The sequence below is a fragment of the Macaca fascicularis genome, chromosome 1, assembly GCF_037993035.2.
Source record: "Macaca fascicularis isolate 582-1 chromosome 1, T2T-MFA8v1.1".
In the NCBI taxonomy this organism is placed as follows: Eukaryota; Metazoa; Chordata; class Mammalia; order Primates; family Cercopithecidae; genus Macaca; species Macaca fascicularis.
In genome coordinates, this window is record NC_088375.1 from 81143581 (window position 1) to 81160087 (window position 16507).

Here is a 16507-nt window from a genome sequence, read left to right on the forward strand (position 1 = left end):
CGAGGGCAGTGGACAAAGTGAACTCTTCCAGGACAAATACATTCTTTAGATGCATAATATAGCATCCCACTGGAATCATGCCCACCAAATGGGCATTGTCAAGTCCAAAACATTGCTAGGGCCATAGTCCCACCAGGCCAGCATTCTGCTTCTGACAACAGTTCCAATAAAACAGACGGGGGATTGCACTGCCATTAACCTCAGCACTTGCTCCCCAGGTGCAACTCTAACTTCCTTCATAAACCACCATGACTTTAAAGCTTTGCTGGAGTGATCGCTTTTTCATTCAGCACTACCTCTTCTTGCACTGTATCTGGAATTTTTGTTTGTCCTAGAGTTACTCCCACTATGTGCCCGTCTCTTCTCAACAGGAGTCCCTGCTGGGGCTCTACAGACTCCAGAGCAGTGGTGCCCACAGTGCAGTCTCGGAACCACCACCAGCAGCAGCAGCAGCACCTGGGCTTAGCGAGCAATGCAAATTACTGGGCCTTATCCCAGCCCCACTGAATCAGAAGCTCTGGGGCTCGGACCTGGCAGTGTTTTTAATGCATCTGGGTCATTCTGATGCATACCCATGTCTGAGAACCACGAGGCTAGAGTCTGGAGGGAGAACAGAAATAGACACAAATCCCTATAATACCATATGGTGGGTTACCCTCGCCTGTACGCTCCTCCCCACACAGCTGGGAGCTCCCTCCCTTCCCTCATCTTCCCAGTCTTTTGTAGGTACTATTACTGGGTACCATTACTGTAGGTACCATTTTACGGATGAGGAAACTGAAGCCCTGAGAAGTTAAGTAACTTAAGGTCAAGCAGCTCTGTCTACTGCATGTTAGCCTCTAAACCTAGCATCTCTGGGCATGGCTGCATGTGTTGTTCAGGACCGGACCACGGTCCCGCTCCAGTACATCTCTCAGCCATCATCTGCTGATCTGTGGTCACTTTCCCTCAATCATAAAGGGCTTTGGCCCTGGGTCCCAGTGGCAGGTTAGCCTCTCAGCCTCTCCTCCCCTTCTACCTTCATCTTCATCTGGAGGTCCACCTTACCCCCCGAGTCGTTTATTCCTGACAATGGAACAATGTGGGAGTGAGGCAGAATAGGGTCTGGAAGCAGGGAACCTAAGGCTGTTTCACGCTGACTTCCTAGAACTAAACTGAAAGGAAAACCCAAACTTTCCACGCCTAAGTAACGAAAGGACCAGACGCTACTCCCTTTGTCCTTTTCTGCACAGCAGATGGGAAATTGGCTGTCTGCAACCAATCAGACTGATTGCAGGTGAGTTTTCATTTGCAACTTTGTAACTTCACTCCAGCCTCTGAATGGCTGCTGTCCACAACCAATCAGACTGATTCCCTGCCGAGTCTTCATTTGCATAGAAGAATAACTGTAACTTCTTCCTAGCCACTGATTGGTTGCTTTTTGCAACCAATCAGGTATTTTGCACAGGAGCCTGGCCTTTGTAACTTCACTTCAGCCTCTGGTCGGCTGCTTTCTGCAACCAATCAGCCTGATTGCGGGCCACCACTTCATTTACATAAGGTGAGCATGAAGTGGCCAATGAGAAACCTCTAGCAGGTATTTGGACCCAAGAAGAATCCGCATCCAGGCCCCTGAGCCGCCCGTTGCTTGGCTCTGCTCTCACACTATGGAGTGTACTTTGGTTTTCAATAAATCCCTGCTTTTGTTCTTTTGTTGCTTCACTCTTTTTTTGCTTTGCTAGGCGTTTTGTCCAATTCTTTGTTCAAAACCCCAAGAACCTGGACACCTTGCAGTCACGACCCTCTACCGGTGAAAGGAGGGCCTTCTCTCCGACCCTCCTCACAACCGCCCCCTCCAGCTGTTGTGCGCGCTCACGTCTCCACACCATTCCCTGATGGCCTTGAAAGTGCCCTTGAGCCGTCCCTGCCTTTCACGGTGTCAGCCTCCTCATGCCTCCTCACCATTCCAGGCACTCCGGGCTTTCTCTTCAAACCCTCTTTCGACATCTCCAACTGCTGTGCCTCCTTGCTCTTCTAACCCATCTGCCAGCCTCCTGCATGTCTACACCTGACGGCTGGGCTCCGGTCGCGTGCACGTGCCAGGCACATTGGGGCCCACATAAATGTGCAGTGTTCAACACGCCAGTGTGGTCAGCACCACTTCTCCACGTCTCCTCTTTCTCTTCCTCCTGCAGTGATCCCACTCCTTCACCAGGTTGCCCTTGCCCCTAGCCCATCAGGCCCCGTCCCTCAGCAGCGGACCTACTGCGAGTCTGACAAGGAAGGCCCTGCTCAGGACCCGGAGCGCGCTGCTGCCCTCTACCGGTCATCCGTGCGGCCGGACACCATGTCAGGAGCGGCGCCCGCGAGGAGGGCTCTGCCGCAGTCCCGGGGAGCAGCACCCAGCAGCGCCACGGGGAGGGAAAGCTGGGGTCAGGCAGGTGCCCTAGGCAGCTCACACTCAGGCTAACGAGGTGAAGGAGGGAGAGCAGCTCACTCGTGCAAAATGCACTCCACGGCCAGGAACAGGCAGTCCGCTCATGTGAGCAAAATGGAAAGCGAGCTCCTACCTAGGTTTCTCCTCAGACCCATCACACGCCTGAGCAGCAACAGTCATTAGCATCAGGGATTAACACAGCGGGGTATAAGACTGTCGACTGACTACTGTTATCTAAAGAGGACTCAGAGAATCAGCACACGAGGCTTCTGTGCACTGCAGAATGGTTGATTTATTTACTGATGCCGGGTGGTCTCATTAGGGTCTGTTTGCCTCTCTAGGTCTTTATGATTCCGTAATGCAAAGCACATCTATTAAGTGTAGCCTAAATTTCCCTTTCATGTGCACTTTTATGTGCAGCCTTTGTTCCATTAGCAATGGGTGGGGGTTGGGGGGTACCCCGAGAGACTGTCAATGCCCTGCCAAATTCCTAGAGTTGCTAGAAAAGGGTAACCCTGTCAGGATGGAAACAAGCTGAGTTCTCTGTGACTCACCATTCAGAAACACAGGCTGACATACAGGGATCCCCACACCATTCCACAGAGCTGCAGACCACCTACCAAACCTCCTAGAAATTTGTCCACAGTTGCGGTCAAGCTCACTGGTTTGTGGTTTAAAAGCCCACCTGTGTCCCATTTTGTGAATCAGAATTTTGTTCCGGAGGCCAGGTATTGTTCGGTTCTCTTTGGCTCACCGTGTTGCCAGCACCTAGAATGTAGTATGTTGGCAAATATCTGCTGAATGAATGAATTTGCTCACATCCTGCCTGGTGCCTCCTTCCCTCTTCGTGGCCCTGCAGAAAAGGCTGCTAGGTGCAGAGAGCTCCTCTGCCAATTCTCTGGGTTCCTTGGATGGGCTGGTCTGAGAAGGACTTGGGCAGATTCAGAACAGCCACACGTCACTTGCTTGCTTCTTTCTCTCCCACATGGGCCATCACTTCTCTCCTGTCAGGGAGTGGTTATCTGCTAGTATTACACCATTGCACCATCTGCTTCTGACAGTGAGCTTGTTGCTTCTTCCTTATCTGAACAGAGCTTGAAAAATCATTTTGCATATTTGTAGCATTTCCCCCAAATTCAGAGCATTTAGGGCTATGGCCTTTCTGAGACCCTTCTCACTGGTCAGACACTGCCTCATATTCATCTTTGCTCATGGATCCTCATTTCTATCTTTAGTGTATATATCCTTAAAATCTAACCAGGAGGGTGAGGTCATTCTGGTTTCCTTAATTCCCAGCTTGAGGAAGCCTCAAGCAGGGCATCAATGCTGTTGGCGGCCAGTTCTGTGAATTTCACATCAGGATGCCTCCAGCATCCATTCCCCTTCTTCCAATTCTACAGTCACTGCTCGGCTGCAAGGCTCCACTGCCTCCTCTCTAGATATGGGAGACACCACCTTGCTAGGCTCCCAGAGTAAGCCTGACCCTGATCCTGACACACACACCCCTTGCTATCTGAGGGGGCTTCCTAGGGCATGACTCTGATTAGAAGTCTTCACTGATTCCTCATGCCCATTATCACTCAGACTCTTCAGGATGACCTCAGGGTCCCCACCACAGACTCTAAGCAAATTCTGGAATGGTTGACAGGAGAGGCCCTCGGTGCTTGAACCCTTTCATTTCACAGAGGGGGAAACTCCAGCCACCCTGCCTTCCTGGCTGTATCTACACTGGCGTCCCATCACTGCCTTGTGCTCAACGTCTAACTTGCCATTCTCAGAGTCTGCCCTCCACCTGATCTCTCAGCTTAGGCTGGTCCCAGGGCTTAGAATGCTCGTGCACATCTCATCTGCTCATCCCATTCCAACTGCCCCATTGAAGGCCACCTCAGAGGCCACCTCTGCCATGAGACTTCTACGTGCACTTCTCACACTTCTACGTGCACTACTCACACTTCTACGTGCACTAATTTCTTTTGTTTTGAGGCAAGGTCTCGCTCTGTTACCCAGGCTGGAGTACAGTGGTGCAATCAGGGCTTACTGCAGCCACAACCCCCTGGGCTCAAGTGATGCTTCCACCTCAGCTTCCCAAGTAGTTGGGACTACAGGCTTGCACCACCATGCCCAGCTAATTTTGTTGTTGTTGTTGTTTTTGCTTTGTAGAGACAGGGTTCCACCATGTTGCCCAGGCTGGTCTCGAACTCCTGGGATCCAGCGATCCACCTGCCTCAGCCTCCCAAGTGTTGGGATTACAGGCATGAGCCACCACGCCCGGCCTACATACACTCTTCATCTCCCTCCCCTGGTATTCTGGGTACATCTCCATCATGGCATGTTTATTACATTATGCCTTCTCCACTAGATTGTAAGTCTTGAGGGGCAGGCACTCAGTTTTATTCACACAGGATCCCCCTGTAGTACTTGGCACAACTTAAGTACCCCAGCAATATTTTTCCCCATTAATATTTTGAAGATAGAACTGGGCATGGTGACTCACGCCTGTAATTCCAGCACTTTGGGAGGCTAAGATGGGAAGATTGCTTGAGCCCAGGAGTTCCATACCACCCTGGGCCACACAGTGAGACCTTGTCTCTACAAAAAATAGAAAAATTAGCCAGGCATGCTGGTGTGCACCTGTGGTCTGAGCTCTTTGGGAGGCTGAAGCAGGAGGATCCGCTGAACCTAAGAGTTTGAGGCTGCAGTGAACTATGATCACACTGCTGTATTCCAGCCTGGTCAACAGAGAGACCCTATCTCAAATATACATACATATGTATGTATATTTGTACATATGTATATAAATGTACAAATATGTATAAATTTGTATATGTATCTCACACACATACACACAGATACACACATATGATACATTTTTACCAGAAGCACTTACCTCCTTGTCCTAGCAGAAGGGACTTCTAATGTGTTCTTATTCTAGGGGCAGAGGGTCCCCTGGTTGTTTAAAGACTTCAGTTCCTGAGACTATAGGAATCTCATCACAGTGATGGCAGTCAGTATTTTATTTTTTGGTGAATCAGGAGAAAGGGCTTTTTGTTTTCCTAAGGAAGAATAGGAAAGCTAATTAAGAAGAAGAAACCAAAAAAATTCCGTAGATATTTTTCTATGCCGTACAGCAGTTTTCTTGTGGAAGAATTGCAAACTTTCTGTGTATCTCTACTAAATGGAATTTTAACTGGAAAAGATCAAGACCACTTTGTAAATCAAGGTGTACAGAACACCAAGTTTGAAGGGATCTTGAGAAATCTCTGGCCCAGCTTCTGTTCAGAAGGTGGATGCCTAAGTCATTCAGTTCCTCTGGGACCTAAAAATCTCTTCCATGACATTTCTGGGGTCATTTGGTTTCTAAAGACTCAAGAACAAGGATGAGGACAATTCCACCGTCCCTATTGTCCAGTGAGCAGAGAACCTCCAGACAAAACGGTCTGGTGGCTCTCCAGGGACAAATAGAACTAAGGTCACCGTCAGAGTGAGACTTCTAAGCAGTACATCTAAGTAAATTATGGCTGTGCTAGAAGACAGTGCACAGTTATTGGATTTCGGGTTTCGGGTGAACAATGTCCTGAAAGTTGAAGAGTTGACTTATACTGCTTTTCATTATTTTATAGATGATTAACGCAGAGAGCTTAAGCACTTGTCTAAGATCTCATATTTATTACATTGTGGAGCTCGGATTTGAATCCAGCTGCAAACTTAGTTGTCACTGTGACCTTTAAACAGAATCAAAATTCAATATGCTGCAAAACATCCACAGGGTCTCAAAGCGAGCTCGGAACCTGAAACGGCCCGGGACCTCCTTGAAACGGTGATTCTGATTCATCAGGGCTGTGGCTGCGGGACCTGAGAGTCTGCATTTCTAACGAGCTCCCAGGTGATGCTGCTGCCGGTCCACTGACCACACTGTTAGCGGTGAGAACCTAAGAGCCTGTGATTCACCTCCCTGCTCATTATCCCCATGCCTATGTGAGCTGCCTCATTCTTCCAGGATGAGGCATGACTAAGATGCTGCACGACTGGTTTTGAGAATGGGCTATACTAATACATTCACTCCCCCCTCCCCATTTTTCTCAGCGCTGAAGAGTGAAGCATCAGAGAGTGCCTCAAAGAAGATTCATGTGAGGCTTTGAGGAGGAGGGGATGGATGGGTCATATCGCTTTACTAGGAGCTAAGGAAACAGGACAGCTTGGGTGCTACGTCTCTGGTTTCAGGAGAGGCGCTTTCCCTGGAGACCAGCAGAGGGCGCACAAGGGGCAGGGACCGAGGGGGAGGAGCCCGCAGAGCTGCGGGGGAAAGTCGAGCGGGGCGGGGAGGAGCTGCAAGCGGTACTGAGCTGAGCTCCGCTGGGAAGTTCCTATCGCTTGCGCAACAGAGTGCATTTAGACATTTCAATGACAACTAAGTTTGTAGCTAGATTCAAATCCTAACTCCACAGTTTGGTAGGTACGTGAGCTTGGGCAAGTGCTGAACCTCTCTGAGCATCAGTTTACTGCCTATAAAATCACAGCAATAATAGTTTCTACCTCCCACTCCCGCCGCCCCCTACCCCGGCAGCAACAGCCTGCTTCCGGCTTGCAAGGATCCTCCAGTGCCCAAACCAGAGGATCCAGTTACACATGCTTAATACTCCCAACAGTTCTTGCTTGCTGAAGTAGGCAGCCATCATTTACGCAACTACCCCTCACCAGAAACGCCTTCCCTTTAGAACACCACTGAAGTGGAAAGTGAGAGAGGGAAAGGAAATTTCTCAAGGCACTGCGGTGATTTTGTGTTTCTTTAGCATGAGTGGGAAATTACCGGAAAGCTTCCTCTGTTTTCTTTACTATCTTTAGGTGGTAATTCCCAGCATCAGAAAGCAACAAAAACAGCAGCAAGCAAAGGCGCTGATATTCTGAAAATAGTTATGTTGAAAACCCACATGGTTTAGGTACAGAATGGCTTCCCTGTTGTCAGCACATTATAACTCTTTATCACACAATTTTAAAGCATCTGATTGAAAGACATAATTTTGTCTGAGTGATATTAAAAACGAACAACTAGCATAACATTTAAAATCGTCGGGAAAAGGTAGCTCGTCTACAAAGTGAACATCCCTATCTGTCTCCAGGTTCAGACAGCGCCAATATTCTCAATTAGAAAATTAACATCTGAGGCTCCGACATCCTCCCTGGATGCTACTCAGCTAAATCCTGTGTATTGATGAGCAAAGTCAATTGCCAGGAAAGCTGGGCAACTGTAAGATCAGGGAGCTGGAGCAGATGAGAGTAGGGAAGTCCAATATAGCATCCCTGAAAGTAATGACACAGACAATCTGCTAAGCGCTGCAAAAATCATTTGGATTGTGATGTAAATTGGAAACAGTTGTGGTGGGGATGGTGACCGGGGACTTAGGAACCCTATTAAACTGATCGGTTAGACACGGAATAGGAATGTGAAGAGAGAGTATCAAACACTTGAGAACTGTTCTGAGAGGGATGTGTAGTCTGTGCTGGGCTAGCAAAGGCATCAAGAGAAAGTTTCCCAGGCAGATAAAATCCAATGCACCATGCAGCTGCTGGAGACACCCCCTGATGCAAGGTGAACCCTTAAGAGGCTGAGAGGGAAAGGTGGGGGGCACTCAGGCCAGGATGAAGACGCCCTGAGAGGAAGCGATTTCACTGGTGTTGCCTGAGGGACTGTAAGCAGGGACAGGTAAGGCTGGGGAGCGTACCCCTGCTGGAAGCACAGGTCCCCACCCTGTGCCCAGTGTCCTGGGACCCAAAGGAGGTTTATTGCATGTGGAATCTGCCTGGGCAGGCTGCCCAGGGTGGCTGTGCTCCATTCTGAGTCAGGGCAGGGAGTCAGCTAGTTGATTGGGCTCCAACTTGCTAGTGGTGGTTACTTCCAAGATAAATGAGACCATGGCAAAAGTGCTGGGCTGGGAAAGGGTAAATCTCAGTTCTAATCCTCCTTCAGCTACAGTCTGGGTATCCTAGACAAGTCTAACTTTCACTGTCCTCAGTTTCTGCGTATGTATAACGGTGAGTCTGAAATGGAAGCATTTTTACATCCTTGTTAACTCTAAAGTTATCTAAGGAAACTTGCTCAGTATCATCATGACAGCAATCACAGACCAGAGCCAATCCTCCCTGGAGCAGAACATTCCTTCTTCATTCTGGCAAATTTACAAGCCTGTTACACCAGATCTTGAAGACACATAGTGGAAAATGATGATATTAATGTACCAATGAAAAAAATGCATCCACATATATCCTAGCTTTAAATAGCAACTTTTTCCCCCCTCAAGAAATTACCCTCAGAGGATCTTGTGTCTGTGGCTAGATATTTTGAGATTAGACAACTTTTTTTTCCCCTCTCCTTGTATTTCTACTTTCCTAGGCTCACCTCCACCTCTGTAGCCAGCTCCCTAGTCATTGGCCCAGGGCAGGTACATGTCAGAACCCTTCCAGGAATAGCTTGCAGGTTCTTCTGGCTTCGATTTCCCAAACAGGGCCTTAGGTTGGGACACGAGGCTTTGCCAAGTTGGGGGAAGAGAGGTGGGGGGTGCTGATGGGTAGAAGCAGAGAGGCATGCTTCTAGAAACAGGAAGACAGGAAGGGAAAAGAGGCCTGTGGGTCCCAGGAAGACAGGACTCTGGCAGGACCCCAGTGTTAGCTATGTGGTCTGGAAGCAGTGGGGACTTGCTAGGCAAGACAGGCACAAGAGTGCATTCAGTGGTAACCCGAGTGGACCAGATGGGGGAGCAGGAGACACCTGCACCCATGCCCCTGGGATCTTGGCAATGCATAAAAGATCTGAAATTGTGACACAGTGACACAACCTGGGGTGGTTTCTATGGTTGCCAGCCAGATGAGATGAAGGCTCTAAACCAATATTAATATCTAGAAAATAGAGGAGAGGTAGTATTTTTTGCACATCTGTGCATACTAGAGATTCATACTCACTACCCTTTTGGTTCACAGGTTGGGAAAGAAAATAAAAGGCAGTCTTGAAACTATCCGAACCTAGTTATATCGCTGACCAAGATGAGGAGGAATCTCAGACCCCAGAAACTCAGGACTAAAAGTGGCTTTCGATTTTGCCTTTATTATGGTCTTCTGAGTTCAAATCCAGACAGTTTCCCTGACTATAAAATGGGATGGTTATGAAGAGTAAATGAGATGGGACACATAGCTTATATTTTTTGGTCCCTTGCAATACTTTGCATGTGGCAGATTACTTGTTGACTATCAAACTATTTACTATTTTTTAATTTCTTTCTTTTTTTTTTTTTTGAGACAGAGTCTCACTCTGTCACCCAAGTTAGAGTGCAGTGGCGTGATCATGGTGCAGCCTCGAACTCCCCCGGGTCAGGTGATCCTCCCACCTCAGCTTCCCAAGTAGCTGGGGCTACAGGCACATGCTACCATGCCCAGCTAATTTTTCTATTTTCTGTAGAAGCAGGTCTCGCCATGTTGCCCAGGCTGGTCTCAAACTCCTGGGATCAAGAGATTTGCCCGTCTCAGCATCCCAAAGTGCTGGGATTACAGGCGTGTGCCACTGTCCCTGGCCTTATTGACTATTAAAGCTAGTTCAACCCACAGTGAACCTGGGTCCAGAGAGATGCCTGGTTTGGTGACTGTGGACAAGCCACGTTGTCAGTAGCATCAGGACTATGAATGTTGTAGTAGTGTCAGGAACATGAACATCAATCTATGGTAAAATACAAACTTATTTATCTTGAATTTAGCATAGTGCTTTAAGTGCATGGACCCTGAAGACAGATATGTTGAGCTTGAATACTGGTTCACCATTTACTCCTCATAGGTACTCAGAATAGTCTCTAGCTCAGAGTTAAGTGCTATCTTTGCATTTGCTGTTATTGCTGGTGTTATTAATTTGTGCACAGTAAAACAGAAAATGCCTGACTAGCACTATTAGGAAGCAAAGTTGTTTGGAGGCGTTTGAGAGAAGCTTATTACAGGCCAGTGAGGTGAGAACAAATCATTTCAGTGTTGCAACACCCTGTCACTGGATTTAGCAATACCATGACTTTGGCAATTCCCCAGAAAGAAAGTTCTATGGGACACTTGCAGGGGAGGGGAAAGCAGGATAGGAAGGTTTAAATGAAATATAACCAATGTGAACAATATAAATATTTATCCATATTCCTTTAGCATAAATGAGCTCCTTCCCTAGTGTGATCAAAGGCAGGCAGATCTCTCTTACCATAAAACAAACAGAACGTCTTCTCTTGAGCAGATCATTCCTTCCTTCTTTCTTTTACGGCCAAATTCCTCAGACAAGAAGTCTAAAAACTCCACCCAACATTTCCACTGCCCAGTAACTCAGTAACTAGCCTCTCTTTAACCTCCTCAGGTCTTTTTTTTTTTTTTTTTTTTTAGACCAGGTCTCATTGCATCACCCAGACTGAAGTGAAGTGGTACGATCGGAGCTCACTGCAGCCTTGAACTCCTGGGTTCAAGTGATCCTCCCACCTCAGCTTCTGGAATAGCTGGGGCTATAGGCATGCACCACCATGCTCAGATAATTTGTGTGTGTGTGTAGAGGGCTGTCTCACTATGCTGCCCAGACTGGTCTTGAACTCTTGGTTTCAAACAATCCTCCTGCCTTGGCCTCCCAAGGTATTACAGGCATGAACCACTGTACCTAGCCTCTTTTCTTTTTTGAATCTCCTAGTGGTGTGTGTGTGTGTGGTTTGGTGTTTTGTTTTTTGTTTTTTTAGCATTGGGCAGTTTTGGCCACATATTTCTTCTTGAAATATCTCTTCCTTTGGCTTCCTTGATTTTTTCTCTATCTTTCTGTCATTCTATTTTCCAACAGATCCTTTTCTTTTTCCAACTCCCATGGCTTCCAGGTTTCCCCAAGACCTTGTTCTCTGCTTTAGGCTTCTTCCCTCAGTGACCACATTTGCTTTCACAAGTTAAACTGTCACCACTAAGCTCCCAAAATCTTTCTCTAGGCCCGACCTCACCTGTACTCAAAGGTGTGTTTCAGTTGACTCTAGAACATTTCCATTTTGTCATCAGACTCAACATGTCTCAAAGTGACTTAATATTTTTTGAAAATCCTCCAGGAAACAAAAACATTTTTGCATAGTACTCAGAGACATATAAGCAGACCTCTCCCCAGGCCAGGGAATCCTACCCCTGTAGGATACCATCTCCACCTGCCTCATAGGTTTTAAGGAACCTTGTCCCTTACTCTTTGATATGGTTTGGCTTTGTCCCCACCCAAATCTCATCTTGAATTGTAGCTCCCATAATTCCCACGTGTTGTGGGAGGAACTCAGTGCGAGGTAATTGAATCATGGGGGCACGTCTTTCCCGTGCTGTTCTTGTGATAATGAATAAGTCTCAAGAGATTTGATGGTTTTATAAATGGGAGTTCCCCTGCACATGCTGTCTTGGCTGCTGCCATGTAAGATGTGACTTTGCTCCTCCTTGCCTTCCACAATGATTGTGAGGCCTCCCCAACCATGTGGAACTGTGAGTCAATTAAACTTCTTTCCTTTATTAATCATTCAGACTCAGGTATATCTTTATTAGCAGTCTGAGGACAGACTAATACACTCTTTTTATATAACTAATCACCAAATTCTAGTTTTCCCCTTCCAGATGTCTCTAGATTTGTCCTTCTTTTGATATTTTTACCACCCTGTTTCAGCCTGCCATCCAGTGCACACTTATTGGACACCATCTCCTAGGAACAACATTAGCCGATGGGGGATATATCAAGGATTAACCCAATCCCTGCCTTCAGGGAGCTAACCAGCAGGGAGATGGTCAAGTAAACAGCAGCCATAAGAGGGTGTGGTAAATGCTGTTAGAGGCTGTGCAGGGTGCTACGGAGCACAGAGAACTTGAAAACCCAGCCTGAGGGGCCTCTGCACATAGAGGATTCAGATCTGGAGTCTTAATGATCAGGAATTAGCTGGGGAGAGCAGTAGGCATTCCTGGTCAAGGCTGCCAAACAGCATGGACAAAGGAGAAGAGACAGCCCAGGCCTGGGGAGCTACCTGGGGCTGGAGTGGCTCAGAAGGTAGATTTGTGGGTTCAAGGTGGGAGCTGGGGGAAGATGAGGCTAAAGAGGATATGCTGGGGGCAGAATTCTACAGTGAAGGCAATAGGGGGTGCTATGAGTTTTGAGCACCACCACTGCATTGCACTCAGACTCCTCAAGGCCTCTGGGAATTGGCTCCATGTAATTTATCTAATCTGAGACTCTCTATAACACATAACCCATGCCGTCTACTCCAAGTTGGTAGGGCACTTCACCGTTACCTATAAGGACTTGAATTTCAATCAAGAATCATTTATCAAATGCCTCTTATGTGCCAGACACCAAATTTGGCTCAGGGGAGCCCTAGGTAAGTGAGACACAGCTCTGCTTCAATGAGTGGGTCAAAGACCCCTTAACTCCTATGGACAATACAGAGCTTCAAAGAGGTCTATGCAAGGACTAATGGAGGACAAAGGAAAAACCCTCCAATTCTGCTCAAAAACTCGGATAGGGGCCTGCCAGGGAAGTCTTCACTGGAGAAGGTGTCATTTGAGCTGCTTCTTAAAAACTGTAGAGGATTGCTCAGCAGAGCATTTTGAGCATAGGAGAGTAGGCATAAAGTGAAGGAGGCACACAAAAAACGCATGGTCAGGCCGGGCGCGGTGGCTCATGCCTGTAATCCCAGCACTTTGGGAGGCCAAGGCAGAGGGATCACCTGAGGTCAGGAGTTCAAGACCAGACTGGCCAACATAGTGAAATCCCGTCTCCACTAAAAATACAAAAATTAGCTGGGCATGGTGGTACGTGACTGTAGTCCCAGCTACTCGGGAGGCTGAGGCAGGAGAATTACTTGAACCCAGGAGGCGGAGGTTGCAGTGAGCCAAGATCACACGAATGCACTCCAGCCTGGGTGACAGAGTGAGACTCTATCTCAGAAAAAAAAAAGAAAAAAAAAAGCCATGGTTAGAATGCTATAAGAAGGGCAGTATGACTGGGTGCAGGAAGAGAGTGGCAGGACCCACAGCCAGAATTCCTGGAAGGCAGGAATTTGGATTGGCTCTGGGCAGCAAGTGCCTTTGGTTATTGTGAGTTTCATATATCCTCATGCTTCCTTTCCTGGGCCTGGCCCAGCCCTTGATGGTCATTCTTAAGTCAACCTGAACACCAGCTGGCTCTGTGAAGCTCTCTCTTCCTTTCCCAGTCAGTCCACACTAGCTGTCTTCTTTGAGCTAGCAGATGCTGCCACATACTTTCGCACTTAATTGCTCTCTAATTGTTTCACAGGTGCTGGTTTTGTCGTCCCACTCAGACCTAGGAACTTCTGGACAGCAGGGACTGTGCCTCAGACTTGGGTTTGTCCCAGAGACACTATACGCTGAAGACACTATACGCTGTGGCTCACACATTAAAGGACCAAGGCTGGGAATCACTCAAGCTTCGGGAAATCTGATGGAAGCTTTGGATCTGCCTTCTGCATTCTTTCCCACAATGTTAGGAGTGAAACAATAACACATCTGGGTGCAGTAACTGGACACTGCAGTGCTGTCTGCTGTCTGAGTCTGCCAGCATACAGAAACAAACAAACAGGAGAGTTTTGCTTTCAACACTCAGCAGAGCCAAACTTCCTGATGCACAGGAATGAACAACGGAGGCACTGTTCTGGAAACACCTTCCTCCAGAGAGGTGCTTCCTCCTCAGGAACAACATCAAAAACCTGGCAGGGCTGATTTTACATTCAGACAATGGCACCTACATGCTTTTTGCTTTGCTCAGAGCTGTAAATGTCCAAAGAGGTGATCCTCTGCCATCATTTTGGAAGGAAGAATCAGTCAGACTGATAATTAGGCCCATATGCACAGACATGGTCATACTGACTGTTGAAATTTAGATTATTTTTGGCCCAGTGCAGTGGCTCACACCTGTAATCCCAGCACTTTGGGAGGCTAAGGCAGGCGGATCACCTGAGGTCAGCAGTTGGAGATCAGCCTCACCAACATGGTGAAACCCCGTTTCTACTAAAAATACAAAAATTAGCCAGGCATGGTGGTAGGCATCTGTAATCCCAGCTACTTGGGAGGCTGAGGCAAGAGAATCGCTTGAACCTGGGAGGCAGTGGTTTCTGTGAGCTGAGATCGCGCCACTGCACTCCAGCCTGGGCGGCAGAGCGAGACTCTGTCTCAAAAAAAGAAAAAAAAGTGCGTGTATATATATATATAATTTTTGTACTGCTTGGTAATTAGCTTTAGCCCGGTCCCTCCTCTGGGACCTCCCCTGGAATTTCCTCACAATCCAGTAACTGAATAATTAGCATCTAGCTCCACAGAACTTTTCCCAGGGCTCTGCTCCAGGGCTTCCCTTCTGACTGGCTGTGCATGACACACTGGGAATTGTTTTCTGCCCACAGGAACAAGGATGAAGCGAGTCAAGGAGTCCAAGAGATCTTGGACACACTTTTCAGAATTCAGAGGGGATGGGTAAATGCAGGAGAAAACTGATGAAACCACACAGGCCCTGCAAGAGCCTGACTGCTCCGGCAGGGTAGCTACCCCTAGCATTAGCGGGGAGTCACCAACGCCTCTTTCAGGCACTGAGCAAGAGGGCGGCATTACAGAGGTACCTGCCGTCCAAACAGAGCATCTCATTGATTAGGTCACTGCTCAGCAACAGTATCTGAAGGACACTGGAGTTACTCTGCTTGTTGGCAATTCACGGTGCTGGACGGACGTGCTCCTAACACTAGGTAACAACACCGCTCTCCCTCCTCCCGGAGAAAGTCGCAGCCATTGATTCCCACCCAACAGGGCCTCAGCGCCTTCCCGGGGCAGCACCCTCACTCCCGCGACCATCAATCACCCAAGCCACAGCATGGTCCCAGACCCACCCTCGCCCCTTAGGACATGGTTTTCCAATTGTGTTTTCACAGGAGCGTGGCCACTGGGCGATGATCTTCACGGGCAGGCTTTTTTTTTTTCCCCCTCTCAACATAAAGGCGGCAATATTTACCACGGAGTCTTGGCCAGGGTGCACTGCCTGGTGCTGTGGGGTGGGGTGTTTAGGGCCTTTTGTTGAGCAGCTCAGTGACTTTCTGGGATTTCTACGGCCCTGCTGGAGGTGGACCTCTGTCTCCCTTCTCCAAGGAAGAAAGTGGGGACAAGCCACCTGCCTCTTCCACAGGGTAGAGGCGAGAGTGACAGTGAGACAGCACAAGAGGGACCCGCTCTGTTTCAAGGAGAGGATGTGGGTGACTTCGTCACTGCCGAGATCTCCTCGTCTCCAATCTGTCAGGAACAGGGCACCCACATGACACCCTCACGCCGTCCCCGGGCCGACAGACCCCACGTCTCGCGGGTGCCGCAGGGCAGAGAGCGCCGCCTAGTGAGGCGGCGCGAGTTGGACATAGATTGTAAAATAGACCGGGACAGACGGGGGGAGGGCGGAGAGGCGTCCGACAGCCGCAGGCAGCCGCGTCCCCGCCCCGCGCCGCCTACGACTTAGGGCCCCCGGCCCGTCCCCTGCCGCTGCAGGGCGCTCACCTCTGGGACGCCTCCCCGCGCCGCCCGCATCTCGTCTGGCTACTCCCGGCCGCAGAAGCTGCGTCCTTGCTCGGGCTCCACAAAGCCCCGCGGCCCCGCCCACAGAAGGGCCCGCCCACCGGCGAGGCCACGCCCCCGTCTCGGCCACGCCCCAGCACAGGGAAGGATTTTCTCCCAGGGCTGTGAGAGGCGAGGCCCGAGGAGAAGACGCGGAGGTTTTGCTTCGGTCTCTGCAGACTCCCACAATGTCCATCGAGATCACACAGGCCAGCATTGCCCCTTCCCATTCTCTCCTCATCGTGCAGAGAAGGAAACTCAGGCCGAAAACCTGAAGTGTTGTCCGAAAGCACAGCCAGGCCAAAGAGAAGCACCATCCCATGTTCTCCGACTGCCAATCCGGTGCTTCTTCAGCTAGGCTAAACTTCAGGCTAAAATGTGAAGATCACAGTGACACATTCTTGCCAGCAGAATCTACTGCATATGTTTGGGAGCTGGGGTGTTTGGAAGCTCCGATTTTGTGTGGAGGACCCAAGAGAGAAGACAGAC

The 16507-nt window shown here is 48.8% G+C and overlaps 1 protein-coding gene across 12 annotated transcripts in view; it reads right to left on the reverse strand.

The window, feature by feature from the left end:
- TLR5 (toll like receptor 5) overlaps nucleotides 1-16064 on the reverse strand; it is a 34540-nt gene extending 18476 nt beyond the window's left edge. For all 12 annotated transcript variants that reach the window (XM_005540929.5, XM_065542411.2, XM_065542408.2 and 9 more), the window contains exons 1-2: nucleotides 15962-16064; nucleotides 5304-5469 (exon numbers count right to left, since the gene is read on the reverse strand). The gene's annotated coding sequence lies outside the window, so the exon portion shown is untranslated. The remainder of the gene's footprint in view (nucleotides 1-5303; nucleotides 5470-15961) is intronic.
- Nucleotides 16065-16507: the final 443 nt, after the last annotated feature.